The following is a 19,079-nucleotide window of genomic DNA, read 5'->3' on the forward strand; positions in this document are numbered from 1 at the left end:
TGACTATAATATGCAACATTGTAATATGCTGTTGTAAGCGTCCAAGTTTGGGGAAGAAGCTGTAGCTGTTCTTTTAAAAAAATATACTACATTGGCACAGCTCATAGTATGTATTATAAGATGAGGTATTGAGCCAGGGAAACTAATGATCTGACAGAATTATTGCCTGGAAACACTGCACAAGCAGCGTGTTTCTCAAATGGAAATACTCGCTGACTTTTTGTATAGCCCTGTTCAGATTCTTCCCTACTTCTAAAATGTGCTTTATTTCTCTGTGAGAGCACAAGTGAACTCTAGAACATCTCAGCCGTCAAGAAGTAAGTTTTCTAGGCCAAGCTCTTACTTGTGGCTGTGTCTATGTTGAAAGTTTCTGGCTGTCCCCAAAGATTTTTGTAGATGAGGGAGAACAAAACCCCCTTCATTTTGAGTATGTCAGCTTTTACTTGTGTTACAACAGTACATGTTTGCTTTTAGTACTAGACAGTGATGCAAGCCTCCTAGTGAATCTGCAGACTGGAGATATTCCCCGCATAATGAGGTATCAAAGTCAGCATCCTGAAAAAATTATTTTGGCCTTCTAATGGTCACTCTGCACTCCATCCTTACAATATTTCTGCCTACTACATGTGCAAGTACCTTTCTGCAGAATTTTGGGTTCCTTTTTGCACATCAGTTTGTGCTCTTGAAAAGTTATGCTCTGTAGTTATTATGTGATGAGATTTGTCTGTTTTACAATCATCTTGAACCAGATGTTTCACTTTTCTTCACCATCAGAAATATCTCCTATAAATATGTGCATAGTGCTGTAGTACAGTTTTGTAGCTGTCTTGGTCATGGTGAAACTGTGTGTTTATAAATCAGTGCTCATTTTAAGAGCAACATCTGGTCTAAATTTTGTAGCCAGCTGTTCACACCTTAAGGAAAACATCGCAAGTCTGGATGGCTTGTGAATAATTCAATATTTGTATTTTACTAATCTTTTGGTGCCCTTGTCTAACAAGTGTGGGGTTGGGCAATACACCTGAAATTATCTCTATTGACAACAGTTTCTATTCTCTACCTTCGTTGCAAATACTTGGAGTAGCTGTTCATTTGAGAGACCCATTTTGCTTTGTCCTTTTAATCTTTATTTGGGGAGGGAGGGAACAGATATTAAAACCTTGAATAAAACCTTTAAAAGAGCAGACAATTATAATGCTTATACCCAATACTACTTTAAATTTCAGGTTGAGTTAAGAATGATGATATTGTGATAAGGAGGGCTCAGCATTTGGAGGTGTGCTTTTACTGAATGGGATTTGAGTGCTTTGAATGGGAGATGGTCATGTGAATGTGATCATGTGATATCATTCTTGGTTTTGTGTAAAAACTGGATGTATTTGCCAGTATCTACCTGCAGATACAAAGGGGAAGCTTGTGTGCTAGCAAGTTAGGGAAAAAATGGGTGAAAAATTTGGGAATATGAGGAGATGAGAGTTGACCATTCTGATTGTTTCAGGAGGAATCTGTGGAAATTAAAGGAATTGAAAAATTGATGGGTTTTGAACTATTTCCTTCATTCATTTAACATGTGGGAAGGGTCAACTTTCAGGCAAATCTTGCAAGTGGTATCCAAATTCACTAATTAGTAAGATGACAGCCTTTGAATGGAGGAGATCCTCATGTAGCATCAGCAAATATTTAACTCCTCAGACCTATGGCTTTGGTTAATCTTCTGAATGAATAAATGAATATGTAAATATTCATCATTAATGACTTATGTTTGTAGCATCACTAATTACTTATCAGTGCACAAGTCTTTTAGAATCAGTTTAGCATGTCTCTTGTAAAGCTTGAGCATGTTTAGGTGCCTGATAAAGCACTGACTTCTCAATAAATAAATGAGGGTAAAAGTGTTCTGCTGGACGTGTTTTATGTGTGCTAATAGTAATCAATTTGCACTGTGTTTACAAATAGAGTTCTTTTTGGGAGCCTGCTCTTGACATAGTCCCTAGTGAGTGAAAAAAATGAGATTACCATCAATAATTAGTGCTTCCAATTTACCTCTAACAGCAAGATCAGCCTCCAGGGTGCCAGCTCCCTAAGCAGGCAGGTATTTTGCCCTGAGCAGTGGCACAGGGATGAAGTGCCAGGGTTTGGTGGGCAGCAGCTGAAGCAGGGGCTGAGCTGGAGCCCCGGCCGGGAGAGCTCCGCGCCTCCTCCGAAATTCCTCAGGGGAGGAAGGAGTGGACGGGAGGCCTCCCTCCCCACAAGCAGCTGTGGAATGAGGATGAAATCCAATGTTTATTCTTTCTCCCGGAAACTATAGGAAATGTAGCACTCACGTACATTGCATAATAGTGTTTGCAGTTGTGATAGGGAAAGCCTGAGTAGGGCACGAGGAGAGTGAGGTGTTGGAAACTCAGTGCTCTCAGGAGCAACCACAGTATGGACTGTGAAGGTATTAAGCTGCTTTATCAGGGAACTGATCCTTGCTTAAGATATTCTGAGCATCCTTAGAAGATTTTTGGCCTTCCTTTAGTAGGTGCCAGCTCAACTGAGCTGCAGTGCAGTGTCTTGGGAGCATCTGTTGGTGCAAGCAGACAGGAGGATGTGCCTTGTGGCTGGGGAGAGGAACTGGAAGTTGAGTGGCTGCTTTGTTTCCACTCTGCTGCTTAGCCCAGGCAATCTTTTGGCGGAAGCTGTCTGTGATTTATGTGTCTTGTAGAGGAGTTGCTCGCTTGAGTGCTGTAGTGGTCCAGTCTCCTCCACTGTGTCAGCTGCAGGAGTGTGGCTCTGCTTTGTGATGCTCAGATGGCTGAGAAGTTGAAATGACTCATGATACCCAATCTTCACATACAGAACATTAAAATGCTGCCCTTTGTCAGGCAGGTGTAGTGTGAGCTTGTCTCTTACTAGTGGCACCACTTTACCTGGGAGATCTCCTGACTGTCTGGAACTGCTCAGAAACTGTTGAGCAATATCAGGCAGGTCTCACTAAAACCTTCTTTAGTACTGCAGCTGGAGAAGGCAAAAATCTTCTGCCACATTCAGAAAATCAAAGTGCTTTCTTCCCCACTGGCTTATGGCTGTAGGAAGAATGAAGCTTTGAGGCTCTGAAATCCATGTACAAACTTACTGAAGGTGTGCTGGTGTCAGGGTGATGCTCCAGATTGCAGCTGCCTTATTTGTTTTGTTCAGCTGTTTTTCAGTAGGCTGAATGATGGGGAGGAATGGCTCTTTCCTGAATGTGGAAGGTGATGTCTTCCACTAGCTGTGTCAGTAATAGCAGCAAGGTAGGAGAAGCCTTTATGTAAGAAGAAACTGAAATGTACCACTTGTTTCTTACACCACAAAAGAAAGCTCTTATGACTGTTATCCTATCTAGGTGTCTCTTAATGATGTGTTTTAGTATCATTATTATATAACAAAAATTCCCCTGAAAACATATGTGGATCATACTCTAGAAAATGAGTACAGAAGGTGGAAATATATTTTAATTAGAAGTCTTTAACTGCCTCTTAAGTTTGGAGTACCATGGCATGTCTTGCTTTTCTGTTAGGATTCATCTTCTTGGTTACCTGATCTGGTAGGGAGAGGGAGGGAAAAAAAACTGTATTAGCAAGATGAGTGCTGTATTTTCCCCAGGATTTTCTGCATATTATAGGCAGAATGCCCCTCAATAATTTGTAACCTTAGGGATTGACTTGTTTGCTTTGAACACTTCCAATATGCTTTTGCTGCCTGATAAATTTGCCTACTGTAGCTTTCTTATTTTGTGGCTGAGGTTAAAAGAAGTGCTGTTGTGGAGGAGCAGTGTGCAATTCAATACCACAGAAATACACTTCAATTAAAAGGTGCCTAGATATGGGCAAGGATGCTTAGTCAAATATTCATTTAGGGGAGGGGGGGGGGGAAACCCCAAACAAAAAGTTTGTATGTTGTAGATAAAATTGCTTCTTTGTGATAGTTTTCCCCATGGGTTTGGCTCTCCAGGCTATTCCTGGGATGTCAGGTAAATCTGCTTTTAAAGGGTTGCATTCAGTGGAGCAGTGAAGGTTCTGATGGATATCCTGAGCAGCACAGTTCTGTAGTTAGACCAAAGGTGTTTTCTTCCTGGAATCCCACCTTTACTTTCCCTGATATATTTGGTGCAGAATTGCTTCTTTGGCATCTTATGCTTGTAAGTGTAATTTCTATGGAATTTCAGAGATGGGTCTTATGCTTCTGGGATGTGCTGATAATCAAAAATTGTTAAAAGAACTTGCTTAGCAGACACCTTGATTCAAAAACAACACACCCACTTCATTGTGATGCTATTCAGGGAAATGATTCAGTGCAGTTTCAGTGGGTTTAAACAATGGCCTAGTGGCACACCTATTTTGTAAAAGGAGAGTTTTAAATGGGATGCCTGTTTTCTACAAGTCTATACATAGCTAACAGCTGCAAGGTGATACTCAGTAGTATATATGTCCTGTACAGAGCTCCCCTCACTGCATTCTATTTTCCCATGCTTTGAAAGCTGCCAAGTGAATTGGTAATATTGAAATGATTTGTTGGATCCTTCAAGTTTCGCTTTCAGAACTGTAAGACATGGCTAGGGCTGGGTTGATTCACAGTAAGAATCTTGCAGTAAGACGTGGCTAGGGCTGAGTTGATTCACACACAGTATACACAGCCAAGTCCATTTTAAAAGATACACTTGGTTTAGGTTGTTTTTTTTTCTTTTTTCCCTGCCCTACACACAGGCTGTAATAGCATAACAGCTTATTTATCTTTATCTCCTTGTTCATGGCTAGTTTGAGTTGCAAACAGTAAAATACTGCGGGCAGCTCCCGGTCTGGAGCTCAGCTTGCAGTCCTTCAGTTCTGTGCATAAATTTGTGTTCAGAAGCAGGAACAGTAGAGCTGAGGCTGACAGTGAGTGGCAGGCTGCAGTGATAAAGATGTGTGTGAGCACACCTTCATGCTGAGCGCTGGTGTGTCAAGGCAGAATCCCAGGCTGGAGTCTCTCAAATTCCATGTGAACTTTGCCTGCTTTCTCCCTGCCCACGTGCACCTCGGGCACACATCTGAGTGTGACTGTGCACTGCATGGGTACTGTACAAATGAGTCAGTTCCTGTTCCTTTGGCTGGAGCTTCGTTAGGAGTTCTCAAAAAAGTATTTCAGAATGTGGATGTGGTCAACACAGTCATTTTCCAGGCATCTTAAAGGAAACCCACATCAACTGCGAAAGTGACCTTTTAACTCCTCTGTCCTGCCACTGTCAGAGCTCAGGCAGTGCTGGATAGGAAGGCTGGTTTGCTTCCAACTACATCTTTCCTCACAATTTGCACTTCTTGCCATTTAGATTAAGTGCCTGATTATTCTTCAGGAGCATTTCCTATAGCATATCTGTGTATGACTGATCACTGGTGGCACTACACGTGTAGTTAGAAACAGCTTCTGACAAACTTTGGGTCATATTTAGTTCTTCACCACATTTTAGCATTGAAAGCAGTTAAAGTCATTAGAACCTGTAGTGTTATTTCTTAGTTCTTAAGGCAGAATGTGGTGAAAAACACTTGTACTGCATCTCCTGGGGTTTAATATATAGCTTCAGCTAAGTAAGTTCTCTTGAAGGCATCAATTATTAAGAGTCTCTTTTTTGAAATGTCAGAGGGATTACTTTTCACTGAAAATATCTGCCTTGTACTATGAATCTCTGTCTATTTAGAATGACTTCTCTTTAAACAACTTTACCAGAGTCTTCTTGCCTTATGCCATGGATTTCTTGGTTTTTCTTGTGGTTTTGTTTTGGTGGGGATTTTTTTGCTTGTTTTTTTTTGTGGTTGTTTTTGGAGGGTTTTTTTGTTTTGTTTTTTTTTACATATAATGTTTGTGTTTATGTGCACCAGGATCTAGGCTCTGAATGGCATTATCTCCAAAATTACTGTTTTAATGTACTTCCCTTAATTTGCTGATAAGTGCAGCTCTGCCATCTAATTGTCACCTTGTGCTGAGGTTTGTGCTCTTGCAGTGCACTGGATTTCCCAGCTATCCAGTAATGCTGTGTGAGGCATTCTGCCAAGAGCAGGGAGATGCTTCCCCTGGGAGCCTTTGGAAGGCTGCTACAGTGGGATGGCAAAGCAAGTCTCCAAATGGGAACATACTCTTCATTTAGAGGAAAATACTGCTACCAGATGATGGGAAAATGCTTTGAACCTGTGCTGGAGTGTAGAATTCTCAGGTCTCTTTGGAAATCTGTGCAATATTTACAGTGCTGACTGTGCTGTATAGGTACAAAACAATTAGAGTGGAAAGGCTGGGTTATCCATAACCCTAGAGCTTGTGAGTGACTCTGCTTTATTAGTAAAGCATTGAGCCTTCCTTACATTTGACAGGAAAAAGGAATTTTGTTGCATTACTTGGTGTTCATATCAGTAGTTTTGAATCTCTTATGGGCAGAGAGATAAAAAGACTTTGAAGCTGACCATGCCATTAGCAGACACAGAATGGACAGTCAAGAGTGCCTGTCATCCTTGCTGCCTATCAGAAATATTCATGCATGTGTTTTTGTTTGGGTTTCCCCACTCATCCCCATCTCATTCATCCTCACTCCCCACAGAAAGGAGTGAGGATGAATGAGACTGGCTTTTGGATAGTTGTTCTTGTGTTACTGTTATGCCTTACAAGCTATCAGGCTTAACTAGACTTTACCTAATGATTTATCAGTATAAATTAACCTGATGTCTTTTAAATATGTTTTGTTAATATTTAGAATTTTTAACAGCTGTTATGCTACAAAGGCAATATTTCCTTCATCTGATATTAAGAATAAAAGTATACAGTGTGTGATTTGAATTTGATATGGCCACGTTTCAGTTCTGTTAAATTTAAGTTTTCTCAATGTCATCTTGACCTGTAGTAGGAATCCAGTTCTAAAGGCTTTGCTTCAAAGATTAAAGTTAATTGCAGCAATGCATCTGACACATTCCTGACTGTTGTACAGTACTTTGCAGTGAATGTTACTTTCCTTGTCCAGGTAACCTTGCATTTAGATAAACTACTGTGCATAAATATAGAACTCTCTGCCACTTATCCTCTGTGCTTATTGCAGAGATTGCTGCTGATATTTCTCTTTTTAGACCAATAAAACACAGAGTGACACATTTATGTCAGTGTGTCTTGCAGCTGTAGAGAGATGGAGACCACTTCACTTGTGAAACAAATCCCCTTTCTGCAGTGCAAGTCTTCATTTACAACACTGATGCAACCACCTGAAATGGTTGGGCTGCATCCTCTTCTTGCTGATTCATAGTTAAGTTGGCTTTGAGTTTTGCCCTTTTGAAATGCTTGTAGTGAGTGTTCTGATGTACCCTAAGTCTTTGGGTTCTTTGATCATCGTTGCTGTCCTGGTGTTTAAAACCCTACCTTTAAGAGAATATTCTGCTGTCATCTGTTCATGCTGCATCTCTGATTATGAAAAAACCCTTTTGGGAAGAAAGTTGAGTTGGAGTAGATCTGATTCAAAAATGCTCTTGTTTATTCTAGTGTACTGTGGCTAATTCAGTACTTGAATACCTTAAAATTACTTGGAATAAAAAAAGCAAACAACCCCACAGAATCCTGTAAACTTCTCAGAGGAATAACTAGGACTTGCTCCTGCTCTGCAAAGTTGTTTCTAGGAGTTAGAATAGATAATGCTTGCATTTAGAATAGATGTCCTATTAATTAGCTGAATTTAACAGTGGCTAATGAGTGGGCATTGCAGTAAGTCAAACTGGGTGAAATAGGGCAGGTATAGCCTGGGTTTCTGTGATTCAGTCTGCTTTGAGTTGGTGTTTTAAGATGTTGGGAACCAGGAATAATGGCTTTTCAGTGGAGTTCCCCACTTGGAACCTGTAATAACATACTCCTGAAGCAGCACTTGTTCAGGCCACATCAGGAATGTCATGAGAAGCTCCAGTTAAATCTGCTGTTGTAACACAGTGTCCATAACTCTCCAAGAGACCTTCTCAAATTGCAGGATGAGTTTAATCACTGTCCACTGCTACACACTGTTGTAGTGGGGTGTTAATCTCAAAGCTTTGGTAGCAGATACTGCTTAATGCACAGCTCAAAAGTTGAGACCACCTTATGATTGCTGTGGTCTGCTGTTTTGTCATAGCCTGAATCTATTAGCAATCCACACAAGATTAGATATTACTGATATTCCATACTAGCCAGAATTTCCCTTCAAGAGGCCTTGCTGAAACCCACTGGTATTCTTGTTCTTATTCTTTTTCTCAGTATTTTGAACTCCTGTCACCATAGTCACTGCCTGCCCTGAATAAATCTGCCTTCTTCATTTTAAGGTCTCCTTGGTGAAGGACAATATTTCTTCCTGTTTGTCCTGGATATACTTTTGATTTTTTTGAGTATTCCTGAGATTCTTGAGGTATCCCAATTAATTGGATACTTGAGTGAGTTACTTTTCTGTTCTTTCCAGTCACATCTTCCACAACAGTCCTGGGCTAATTTTTTGTCTTTTTCTTGGAGATGGTCTAAAAACAGTCCATGTTATGGAAAAACTAAAAGATAATCTTGGCAAGATTCTGAGTGGGTAAAACAGCCCAGAGATTGTATCTACCATGAGAGAAGATGCTTCTCCAGCTGGTGCCTCCTCTATTCTGTTTTGTGGGAGTTACATCACTTGCACAAAATATTTCTAAAAGTTCAGTCTTCTCTTCCAAGTTCTGTATTTCCCCTTTTGAAAAAAGGGATAAAGTCAAAGTTAAATTTTAATATCATAGTGTGTTCACATGAATTTTTTGACCTACTAAGGTTGTGGGTTTGTGGTTTTTCTTCAGGATCCCATTTAAAACCTTCCCCAGAGTTTTGTGCCTTTTTAGCATGGTTACTGTGATATTTTCTAGAAGTTTAGTGATTTAGCTCTCACTGTGTACAAACTGCTTTTGCACTGATGGATGCAGCCCCGTGTTTTGGCTCCCTCTTAATTATCTGTATGATGCCAAGCCTGAGAGGGCAGCCTGGCTTTGACTTACATGTGTCACTCAGTTAGTGGCCTTATGACACAGCTCAGCTGGTGGCCCATGTCGTACAGTCCCAGATGCAAACAGGAATTTCTGCTGAAATGCTTAAATAAAGGTAAAGCAGCACTGACAGCCATCCATCTCCCCTGCCAAGGCACTTGTGTCCTTATTTACCTGAATACTCCAGTGAAGCGTGGGTGTGTATTTATGTGGAAGGAGCAGGGGATCTTCATTTAAATGGTTGTTTCAGTAGAACACAATAATCTTTTTTTCCCTAGGGAACCTTAATTCTCTGTATACTTTAAAACTCCTCTGTTGGTCAACTTGTAAAGCTAGAACTGTGTGACTTCTCCCACAGTTCCTGGGAGCACCAGTTTGGAGTAAGAATCTTACTAACTTTGAAATCATTGATGCCACTGTCCCTTACACATCACTATTCCTGCTTTCTCCTCAGTTAAATGTAGAATATTGCCTATCTGGAGCTGCATGAATTGGTGTTTGTAACCTGTGTGTGACTTGCTGGTGACCATTACTTTATGCAGATTTAATACCAGTAAATACTACCCTGGGTCCTATAGAATAGATGCCTATTTTAGGAAACTTCTTAGTACATTGTACCTGTTGCTTTTCTGCTAAACCTATTTCTCTTCACTGTTTATGGTCTAAAGGAAGCAAAGTCATGTGAGCTGTGGGATAAACACACATTTAGGTCTCTGTGGCACAGTAGCATGCTGTTGTCATGTGATAATCTTCAGGCAAGATAAAATGTGTCCTTGGCTTTCAGATGTCTCTTGCAAATCTTTCTTAACACTTGAAGGGTTGCAAACTTCATTTTTGGTTGTTGAAAGGTGCTTCATCTTCTAAGTAATTTGCAGAACACTTATCTAAAACACCAATTCTGTTTTAGTTTCAAATTTTTTTGAAGACCCTAACTGTATCTGTGCTGTAGTCTGGGCATTATGTTCAGATTTCCAAACTTCTGAGTGCTTTAATGTCCCCTGATGATTTTTTTGGCCTCCACCTTAAGACTACATGTGCATTTTTGTTGAAGTTGTAGACTCTGCATTTTCTTTGACACGCTTGTAATTTGCCCCCTTGTGTTTCCAGGGTAAAGGTTGCTGCTGTGTAAGATAACTGGGATACCTTGTGTGGACTTGCTCTGTTTTTTGGGGTGGTTCTTGCACCTACCAAGGGAAGAAAGGTGGCTGTCATCTAAACTGCATGGCTTGGAGGGATAAATTGGGTTATCTCTGAGTCATAAGGCAGAACAATGCCCAAACCATGCTTCTAGTCCAGATTCATAATCCTACAGGATAAAATGGTTTAAAACACTTATCTAGGCAGTTACTTTATTTTCTTTCCCCACTTGCCCAGGTCTGCCTGGAGGCCAGAGTTACTTTCCCTATAGCACAGGGAACTTTTTAAGGATTTTAGGATTAGAAACATTTTAAGTTCACAGCATAGACGTTTTAAGTTTGTTTTAAGTTTCATATCACACTTGGCTGAAAGTGGGGGGGAGAGAGGGTGTGTTTACCTCCCCTAGCTGAATTCACAGGAAGAAAGGTAGGAGATGGTGGGCAACAGGACAGTGGATGAATTTTTATTCACCACCCTCCTGTTGCATGTTAGAGTGTGATACAGGACCAGGTGGCTTTGTAACATCACCTTCATAATTGACTAATTAAGTGCCTTGTTTTGTGAAGTTCAAGTAACACAAATGCTGTTCTCCTCTGAAATAAGTACTAACTGCACTTAAAAGAGTAATTATCTTTTAAGTAGGTCCTTGAGAAGGATACAGAAGGATTACACTTCAGTGCTGAGAGTTAGTCTTAGAAATTGCTGGCACTTGGCTTGTAACCCAACTTCTGGATCAAACTGGTCTCATCCCTGGTATGCTTTCACTTGTTTACTAGGTGCTTGCCATTTCATGCTGATATTTTCTTTCCCTGGTATTTTCTGCACATTAAGCATCCAGCATGAATAAATAAGTGTTATTAAAGATGAGGGCCCCTGTTTTCCACATAGACTGGGTACTATAGAGGGTGGAACTGTGTGATAGCTTGAATTGAATTGCATGGCAAGGACATAGCAGGGCTTTCAGAGCCCAGCCATCAAAGATTATGTGCTGTAGGGGTATTGAGAGAGGCTTGCATGAGTAATTTTACCCAGCATCAGAATTTATTAGTATTTAGTCCTAACTTCAGCTGAATAATATCTGCACTAAAATACAATCTTTTGTGATTACCCATTTAGTTTCTGCTCATGTTTCAGCTGCACTGCTAGTCAAATTGTTGATATTTGGCTGGGGATGTGCTGTCGCAAGGTGCATGCATGCTGTTTAGAAAAAGAGAATCAAGCTAGCTAAGAAACTGATAAAATAATTCTTTGATTGCTGTTGAATCCTTGACATCTCTACTACAACAATATTGATGTGCTGTGAGTACCAGCTGTTTGCTTCTTGAATGGCTGGGTGGGTCTGTTCTGCACATGTTCTACACCCTGATGTGTGCCCAAAATGCTCCTGGGCAGTGAGTCTGGCAAACCCTAGTGGCACAGGGGCTGTGACTGCTGAGAGGAATCCAGGACGCACAGGTTTTTTCACTCTTTTTTCACCTTTCTGTGCTTCGGCAGCCTCCTGCACTGTAACCCTGCCTCATGCTTAGAAATGTTTGGTTTGTGTCCATGCAAGCAGGTCTGGCTGTGGGTGTTTCTCTAATACCTTTCGTGTGCACAGTGCTACCTTCCATATGTCTTGTAAAAAACAGAGCTGGAATCCTCTGGCAAGGTGTTTGTTTAACACTGTGTGCCTAAACAGAAACTTCACTGGCACTGTTTGCTGCCTTTATATAAAATTCTACCTTACTGCTCATAAAATCGTGGTTTGATGAATAAGTTAATTCAGTTTCTCACATTCTATTGCCATCCAGAGGACAGTTACAATACACTGGGGTATGAGCATGCACTAACAATAGCTGACAACTGAATGTTGCTCACTTGCAGAACAGTGTGGTCCTAATGCAGGCATTATAGAAATTTAGCTCATTACATCCTAGCATACAGAAGCAGTTAGCTGAGGGACCTTAACTCATGCTTATACCCTTCCATGGAAGTTTTGTGCCACTCTTCAAAGCTGCAGGTTTCATAATTCCATCAATTTCGTGAACAGTTTGCTTAACTCCTTATGAGACCTATTTTATTATGGCTGTAAAACGTATGTTGAACTAATGTATGTTGAATTACAGCTTGGCTTGGTCATTTTTTGCATGCTCAAATAAGTAATTATTTACAGCATCCTTTATGGATTTTTGCAGCTAAGTCAGTTTGTTATGTGTATCAAATCCTTCAAAGAACCATGTCTGTGAGGTCAATGCAAAAATTAGGTCCTGGTTAAAGGTAACTGTTTGCATTTATCAGCAATCAAAATTTAAAAACAAGTTATTTGAGAATGAGAGTGGTTTTGCCTTTAGGAAGCTGTTTTAGAAGGCTGTGCCAACTCTGTACCTTCCTAGGCTTGCTCATACTAGTGCTCTCTGGCAAAGCAATTTAAGAAGTGTCTTGGGCAGGATTTTCATAAATCCATTCAGCCCAATCAGAAGCTTCACTTAATAGAGCAATGTATAAATAGTGCAGAGAGTCAAGTGACCATCAGCTGGTCTGAATGGGTTTGACCACTACAGTCACAGGGTCTGAGGTATGCAGGAGCTGGGATCACTGAAAACATGCTTTGCTGCAGAGATATCTTGGCTCCGCTGTAATTATGTAACTGCAGAGGAATTCATGTGTGTGAGAATGAGTTTTAATTGGACACCTGTATTTAATGTTTCACCTTCTGTTTCATTACTGTGGGCTTTTAAGAAAGAAAAGTTGCTGCCTTGATTAACTTTGCCATTTTGTTAAGTGGAGTGTATTGCAGTGCAGAGCTGAGCTCCACGATTATGCATCTCCTTTATAAACTCTGTGCCTACTCGCTTGAAACAATGCACTGATCTGTTTCACTGAATTCAGAACTTAAGACAGAATGGCTCTTTGCCTAAGTTCATATTAGGTAATTAGAAGTTCTTGGCATGCTTGGTAAATGCTGAAATTCCATTGTGTTGTGCATTAGGCATGGGGAAATATTTCTTCAACTGCAGTGCCAGTGCACTAAATTATGTATTTTGGCTGTCATTGGTGATGTCTTTATTAAATCTCAGTGAAACTGTCAGCTCTGGACTCGCAGGGATGCTGCCTTGCTTTTGTTTGGGAAGTTACTGAAGCTGGCATCCAGGTAATGATTTTTAAAAAACTATTTTTATTGAAAGTATCCAGCTTCCCCACTTATAAATATCACAGTATAGATTCTAAACAAACCAGTAAAATGGCACCTATTTCTTTGTGTTCAGTTCGCTTGACACCAGTGGCTGTGCTGTCCAGGACAAAAGCATTTTACCAGATTCAGTAGCTTCATGGGAAGAGCTATTGTCCAAACACAAGTAATTGGTATTTCCCTTCTTCCTTTCCCCACCCACCAAAATATTTGTACTGAATAGCTTTCCCCTGCTTCATTACAGATTTTAATGCTTGTCAGTGCCATCCCTATGCTTACAATGTATTAGCCCATGATGTGAGTCTCACAGCAGAGCTGTTTGACGAGAGCCTGACTGTTCCCTTTCCTATCAATTCCACATCTAGACCTTTGATTTTACATGTTTAAAAGTTACATGTTTAATCCAAACCAGAAAAACAACGGTGGCCTAAGCATCTGTTGTGTTTCCAGCCCTGACTGATGCACTTGAAGATCATTCAATGACATTAAACATACCTGGATTCAGCAAGTAAAGGTGTGAGTCTGTTAGGAGGTAATTCACAAGTTTTCTGATCACATGCCTTTGTGTTTAATGCACAACACACATCCAGTTGGTTTTTTCTAATTTTAGCATGATCTGGTGACGGGCTCAGTTGTGTCTTGCTTTTTTTGGCAATAAACCTTTATATTAGAACAGTTCACCAGTGTCAAAAGCTTTGCCTGTTGGGTTTGGATGATGACAGATGGTGGGCTTTTTTCAGCAACTTGGTATTTTTTGCTTTCATGAAGCAGCGAGACTCCTGTCTGCACAAATCCCAAACCCAGGCACTGCTCAGGATTATGGTACAGCTCGAGGCTTCAGGTTACATATGTGCACAGAGCTCCTGCATCTCTGAGATGTTCACAGACCTCCCCCCTTTCCCTTCCTGCAGGAGCTGTGAATTTGAAGTGGCCCAGCCCTTTGTCACCTGAGGGGTCTGGACTTTTTCCTGCTGGCCTGGGTAGTTGTGGGATAAAGTTGAGTGCAGTGCACTGGGGGAACTTCAGAAGTCTGGAGGTCCTTTCAAAACTACTCAGCAGCTGCCCCTCAGCATCACCTGTCCTAAAACAGAGGGTGATACCTGGGTTCAAGGCTCTGCCCATTCCCTCACCTCACTTTTCCTCTTACAGTTGCAGGGGCTCTGGCTAAAACTCACAAATGACAGAATAATGTAACAAATCAAAAGTTTTTTTCATTAAAATAAAAATTTCTAATTTAAAAATAACACTTGTACCACCAGAAGTCTTTCAAAGCTGCTGTCTGAGCCTCTTGGCCTCTCCTTGAAGACACAGTGACTGTGCTGTTCTGGCTTGTTCCAGAACCTGCTTGACTGAGGATGGGAGGGGAGATATTTCTGCTGAGTGGCTCCAAGCCCAAAGTGCCTGTGGAGGAAAAGCTGTGTCTCCTTGTTCCAGGAGGGATGATCCTTTGCCTCCTGGATGCTGCTGGGCCCTGGCTGAGAGGGAAGCTGGGGGTTGGAAATGACTTTAGCTGAGCTTGTAGCATGGTGGCAGTTCTGAGTGGGTTATGTTGGCTTCTCTTGAGGAGAACTGAAGCCAGGGAAGGGTGGGATTATTGCCTGCAGAAGGAGGGAGAAGTAGACAGGTTGCAGTGAATGAGTTGTGCAAATCTCTGCTCCAGCAGAGAAGTTTCCAATTCCCAGCTTGAGTGCCACTGCTCTTGTGCCTCTGGTATCTTTTCCTGGGACACCTCCCTGTTCTGCAAGCTCCAGAGGTTGGCATTGGTACATATGGCTGAATAATGTTTGTTCATCATTAATAAATGCTGTTTGTGAAACCCTATTGTGGAAAAGAGTTCAGCAGTGCCTGCATGGTTGTATTACAATGGGGGTGTAGTGACTACCACTCTTTTCCAGAAGTATCTGACAGCAAGCTGTTCTCTTATTTCCTTTGCAATTGACCAGTCTTGAATCACTGCTGATATTGCTATAATCTAATCAAACATTAGTGGTAAAAGTGCTCAAAAATTATTAAATATACATGAAAATTCTTACAGTCAATTTTGGTTCTGTGCTTAAAAAGAAGGGGAAAAAATGCTTGGCAGGCTGATGGCTATTAAAATACTCTGTCATTGAAGTTGAAAGTCTTCCCAGTTCCCAGATAAATGTTTTATTTAAACAAATACTTGAAATATTTAATGAGCAGTTGTAATTGGGTGGGCATTTTTTGTTTGTTTTTACCAATAATGACATTTCTTGCAATGGAAATCTTAACATGGGCAAGAGTTCAAGGAGTTACCTGGAGTACATTTCAGCCACCACTGAAAGGCCAAGCTGGGCATGAATCCACTGGGGTTTGTCTCAGATGTGCTGCACTGTGCTGGGGCAGTTCCTGAGCTCGCAGAGAGGAGCCAGGATTTCTTCATTTAACAACAGAGATAGAAGAATTTCCAACCACCATGAATGGGAGATTTTTATGCAAACACTTGATGAGCTGGACTGATTTCTAATGGAAACCGACTCTAAGAGTCTTCTAGAGTTGTACTTATTTCCCCACTGCCACGTGGGATATGTTTTCTCATTCTAGAATTGCCTCCATGCCTATAAATTTACTTTTATTTACCGAATGCCCTTTCTGACAGACTAAGAACAGGCTGGTTTTGCATAATTCATGGGTTTTTTCATGTCATTTTGTACAATATTGTTGGAGGATTAAGAAGAAACTTAACGTGACATTGGTTCTGCTATTATTCTACTTCATGTTTGTGAGCAGTTCTTATTATTTGCTTTTTGGGGGCAGGTCTTTAGTAATACATGGGGATGAAACAGTTTATTTCAGAATAATGGTGTAAGAACACTCTGAGTAGTGTTTAAAAGCCAATGACTGCATACCTGAGGTCACTGCTCTGGCAACACACTTTTCTGTTTGCTGTCCACAAGAAGTCTGTGTGATACCAATGGTGGAAAATTCTTTATTTATGAAGGCTAATCTATAGAACTCTTTCACATACTGATCTTAATTTCTTTTCCTGATTGTTTCTGCAGGTCGTTTTGGATTAAATGCTGTGGATCAATCAACCCAGAACTTGTAGTTGCCCATCAGTCGCTCAGTAGTCAGTGTAGATTCTGTCTTTACAATCAGCAGCTACATCTGGCTACTGGGTCTCTGATGACATCTCCTACCTCCTGTCTAGACTTTTTGTTGGATTTGTGTCTTCTCTCCTGGGTGCAGAGCAAGTTCACAGTGCAAACAAGCTAACGCCTGAGGTGTGGCCCCAAATAAAGGATTGGATATCTGTTGGATCTGCTTCACAGTGGGAATCAGATTAAATACCTGGATGTTGTGGCTTGGAAAGCAACAGCCTTTTCTGTAGCCTAGTCCTGGGGGTTACAGTAGTCAAAACCCATGAGAATATTTGCAAATTTGAGCTAAGAAGATAGATGCACTTCACTTTTTTTCAGTGAAGGATCTGTAGCCTCTCCTGCAAAGGGAAGATATTGAAACACCTTTGCTGATTGCATACCTCCCATGTGCTAGGGGAGGAATCTGTACTGTGAACTGGGTGTGCACAGCTGGTTTTTATCAGTTCTGTGTGAAGACTGTCCAGGTTTGGGGCATGAACCTGGCATACAATGTAGATTTCTGTGTTTGTTAAGCAACAGCTACATTGTCTGCTGGGTTTCCAGCTGCCTGGAAATACAAAGTGGAGGGTCATCTACAATTTTTTTCTTTTTTTGGTCAAGTTACCTCCCTTATGTCTCTGAGGAAGACAGTGCAATTCATGTCCAGTTGCTGCCTCCCCTCTCTTCTCACAAAAGGGATCCAGCTGGTGTCAACTAGAACTTGGAGACAGGGTAGATCTGAAATTAGTTAAGAGGATAAAACCTGAAGGAATTGAAGTGTGGAGGCACCTGAGCATGAGTAGATGTCAGGCAGAAGCTAATGCCTGCTTTCTGAGTAACCATTAGTTTCCCTTGGTAATGGTGCTTCACTTTTTTTCTTTCAAAAATCTTCAGATGGAAAGCTATATATGTGTGTGCTGTGCAGTTGTGGAATGCTTTTTGAAGAAGGGAGTAGTGGGGAGCTATTTATAGGCCTGACTTTTTTTTTTTTTTTTTTTTTTTTTGGAAGTATGCTGTGTATAGTGTGACTTATACACAGAAAGTGCCTAGAAATAATTGGGGAGGAATAAGACAATGTCTTGAGTGCTGATTCCAGCTGGATCTCTTGTCATTTAGTGGTACCAAACCTAATATGCTTCGCTTGTGCATCATATCCACCACACAGTGAGAAAAGGGCAGTTTCAGTTTGAGAACATTAGCCTGGAATAGCAGGGGACTCTTGTCCTTCCAGACCTAGTCTGCAGTCACAGCAGTAAATGGGGAAGCTTGTACATCACATGTCTGTGCTGTTAACCCTTCACTGGTGAGCTCTGGGCCATTTCCCCATGGAAATCAGGACAGTTGTGATGGCTGCTTGGTGTGAAGGAATGGATGGTTTGGCTAAGCTTGTCTGGACTTTACAAAATGTGGTTTTAGATCAGCAGGTATCCAAAACCCTTCCTCTGGAAGGGCAATACTCAGGAGGCTGAAGGGCTCCTGAGTGATTGTTCCTGCTAAAAACTGTGTGTTTTATTAAAACAAATAAAAATTCTCATGCAAAGAACTGTGTGCCTTTTCTTGTTTTTTATATCAAACTTAGGTTTTCACTAGGTTGTTCAGACCTGTAAAGGGACTACAAAGCTTTTCATTACAATGACTAATGTAGACAGCCCCTCAATACTTGTCAGCCTGACTGTTCTCAAAAAATACACATTCACTTATGGATTTGTACTTTAAGTTAAAATGTACAGACAATTACCAACAGCCAGTACTTGGCACAACTAATCACTCCCTATTGAAATAACTGTGGATTGTCTAGATAGCTTGAAAACTGCTCGTTATGGCTGAACAACTATTTATCCTTTGCTTTATGTTGTTTTCCTCGGTGCCAGCCTGTTGGCATCTGCATCTGATATTGCAGAATTGGTAGGGACTTTGATAGAGTTGAGTGTTTTTCTTAAATTACCTGGCACATTCTCAGAGGTGTTAGTGATGTTTCATTCCATAGAACCTCCCGAGTCCTGAGCAGCATATGCACAACTGTTCCTAAAAGTGGTAATAAGTTACTCTCTGCGGTGGTTTTGTGGCTCATTTAGCTTCAGCAGCATTAAGGTATCAGCAGCTTTTATAGCATAGCTTTGTTCCTCTGTTGATGGTTGTTCACCTCGACCCTTAAGGACTTGTGTCAGAATAAGGTATGTCTGCCCCAACTGTGTGTATGACAAGCACCATAAAGGATTGGAGAGCAAATCAACATAATGTTTAGCATCAAGCCCCTCTCCTATTCAGTTTCAGTTCCCCACTGTGTTTCAGTTAAACTTTACCATGTTGAAATCCCCTTTGTGGGCAGGTACTTCTGGTTCCTCTTATTTTTCTGTCATGCTACTTGGTTTTGTATATGGACACCTTTAAAATAAATTTTTAAAAAAGGAAAAAAAAACCCACACTTTGCTCTGTTACCTTACCCTAATGTTCTTTGTTTTCAGTGTCTAGCATTGCTAATGGAAGCATGTAAAAGTGGTTATTCTTCCTACGGTGATATTTATTTTTTTTCTGTTTTTAGTTCTTTGTTCCTTCTGTATGGATTTCAGTGAAACTGGCAGAAATGCATGACTCTTCCTTCCTCTCCCCTGCTGAGGGTGCCTTTACTACTCCTGGTTAAACTGCTGCTGATGGTAGCCACAAGGCCTTCTTCAGCTT

The 19,079-nt window shown here is 40.9% G+C and overlaps 1 long non-coding RNA gene across 1 annotated transcript in view; it reads left to right on the forward strand.

The window, feature by feature from the left end:
• Positions 1–17,943, forward strand: part of LOC119698934 — a 78,497-nt gene extending 60,554 nt beyond the window's left edge. Inside the window, exon 4 of the long non-coding RNA XR_005256309.1 lies at positions 16,323–17,943. This is a non-coding gene — a long non-coding RNA (uncharacterized LOC119698934). The remainder of the gene's footprint in view (positions 1–16,322) is intronic.
• The last annotated feature ends 1,136 nt before the right edge of the window (positions 17,944–19,079 follow it).

Source organism: Motacilla alba, chromosome 1, assembly GCF_015832195.1.
Source record: "Motacilla alba alba isolate MOTALB_02 chromosome 1, Motacilla_alba_V1.0_pri, whole genome shotgun sequence".
In the NCBI taxonomy this organism is placed as follows: domain Eukaryota; kingdom Metazoa; phylum Chordata; class Aves; order Passeriformes; family Motacillidae; genus Motacilla; species Motacilla alba.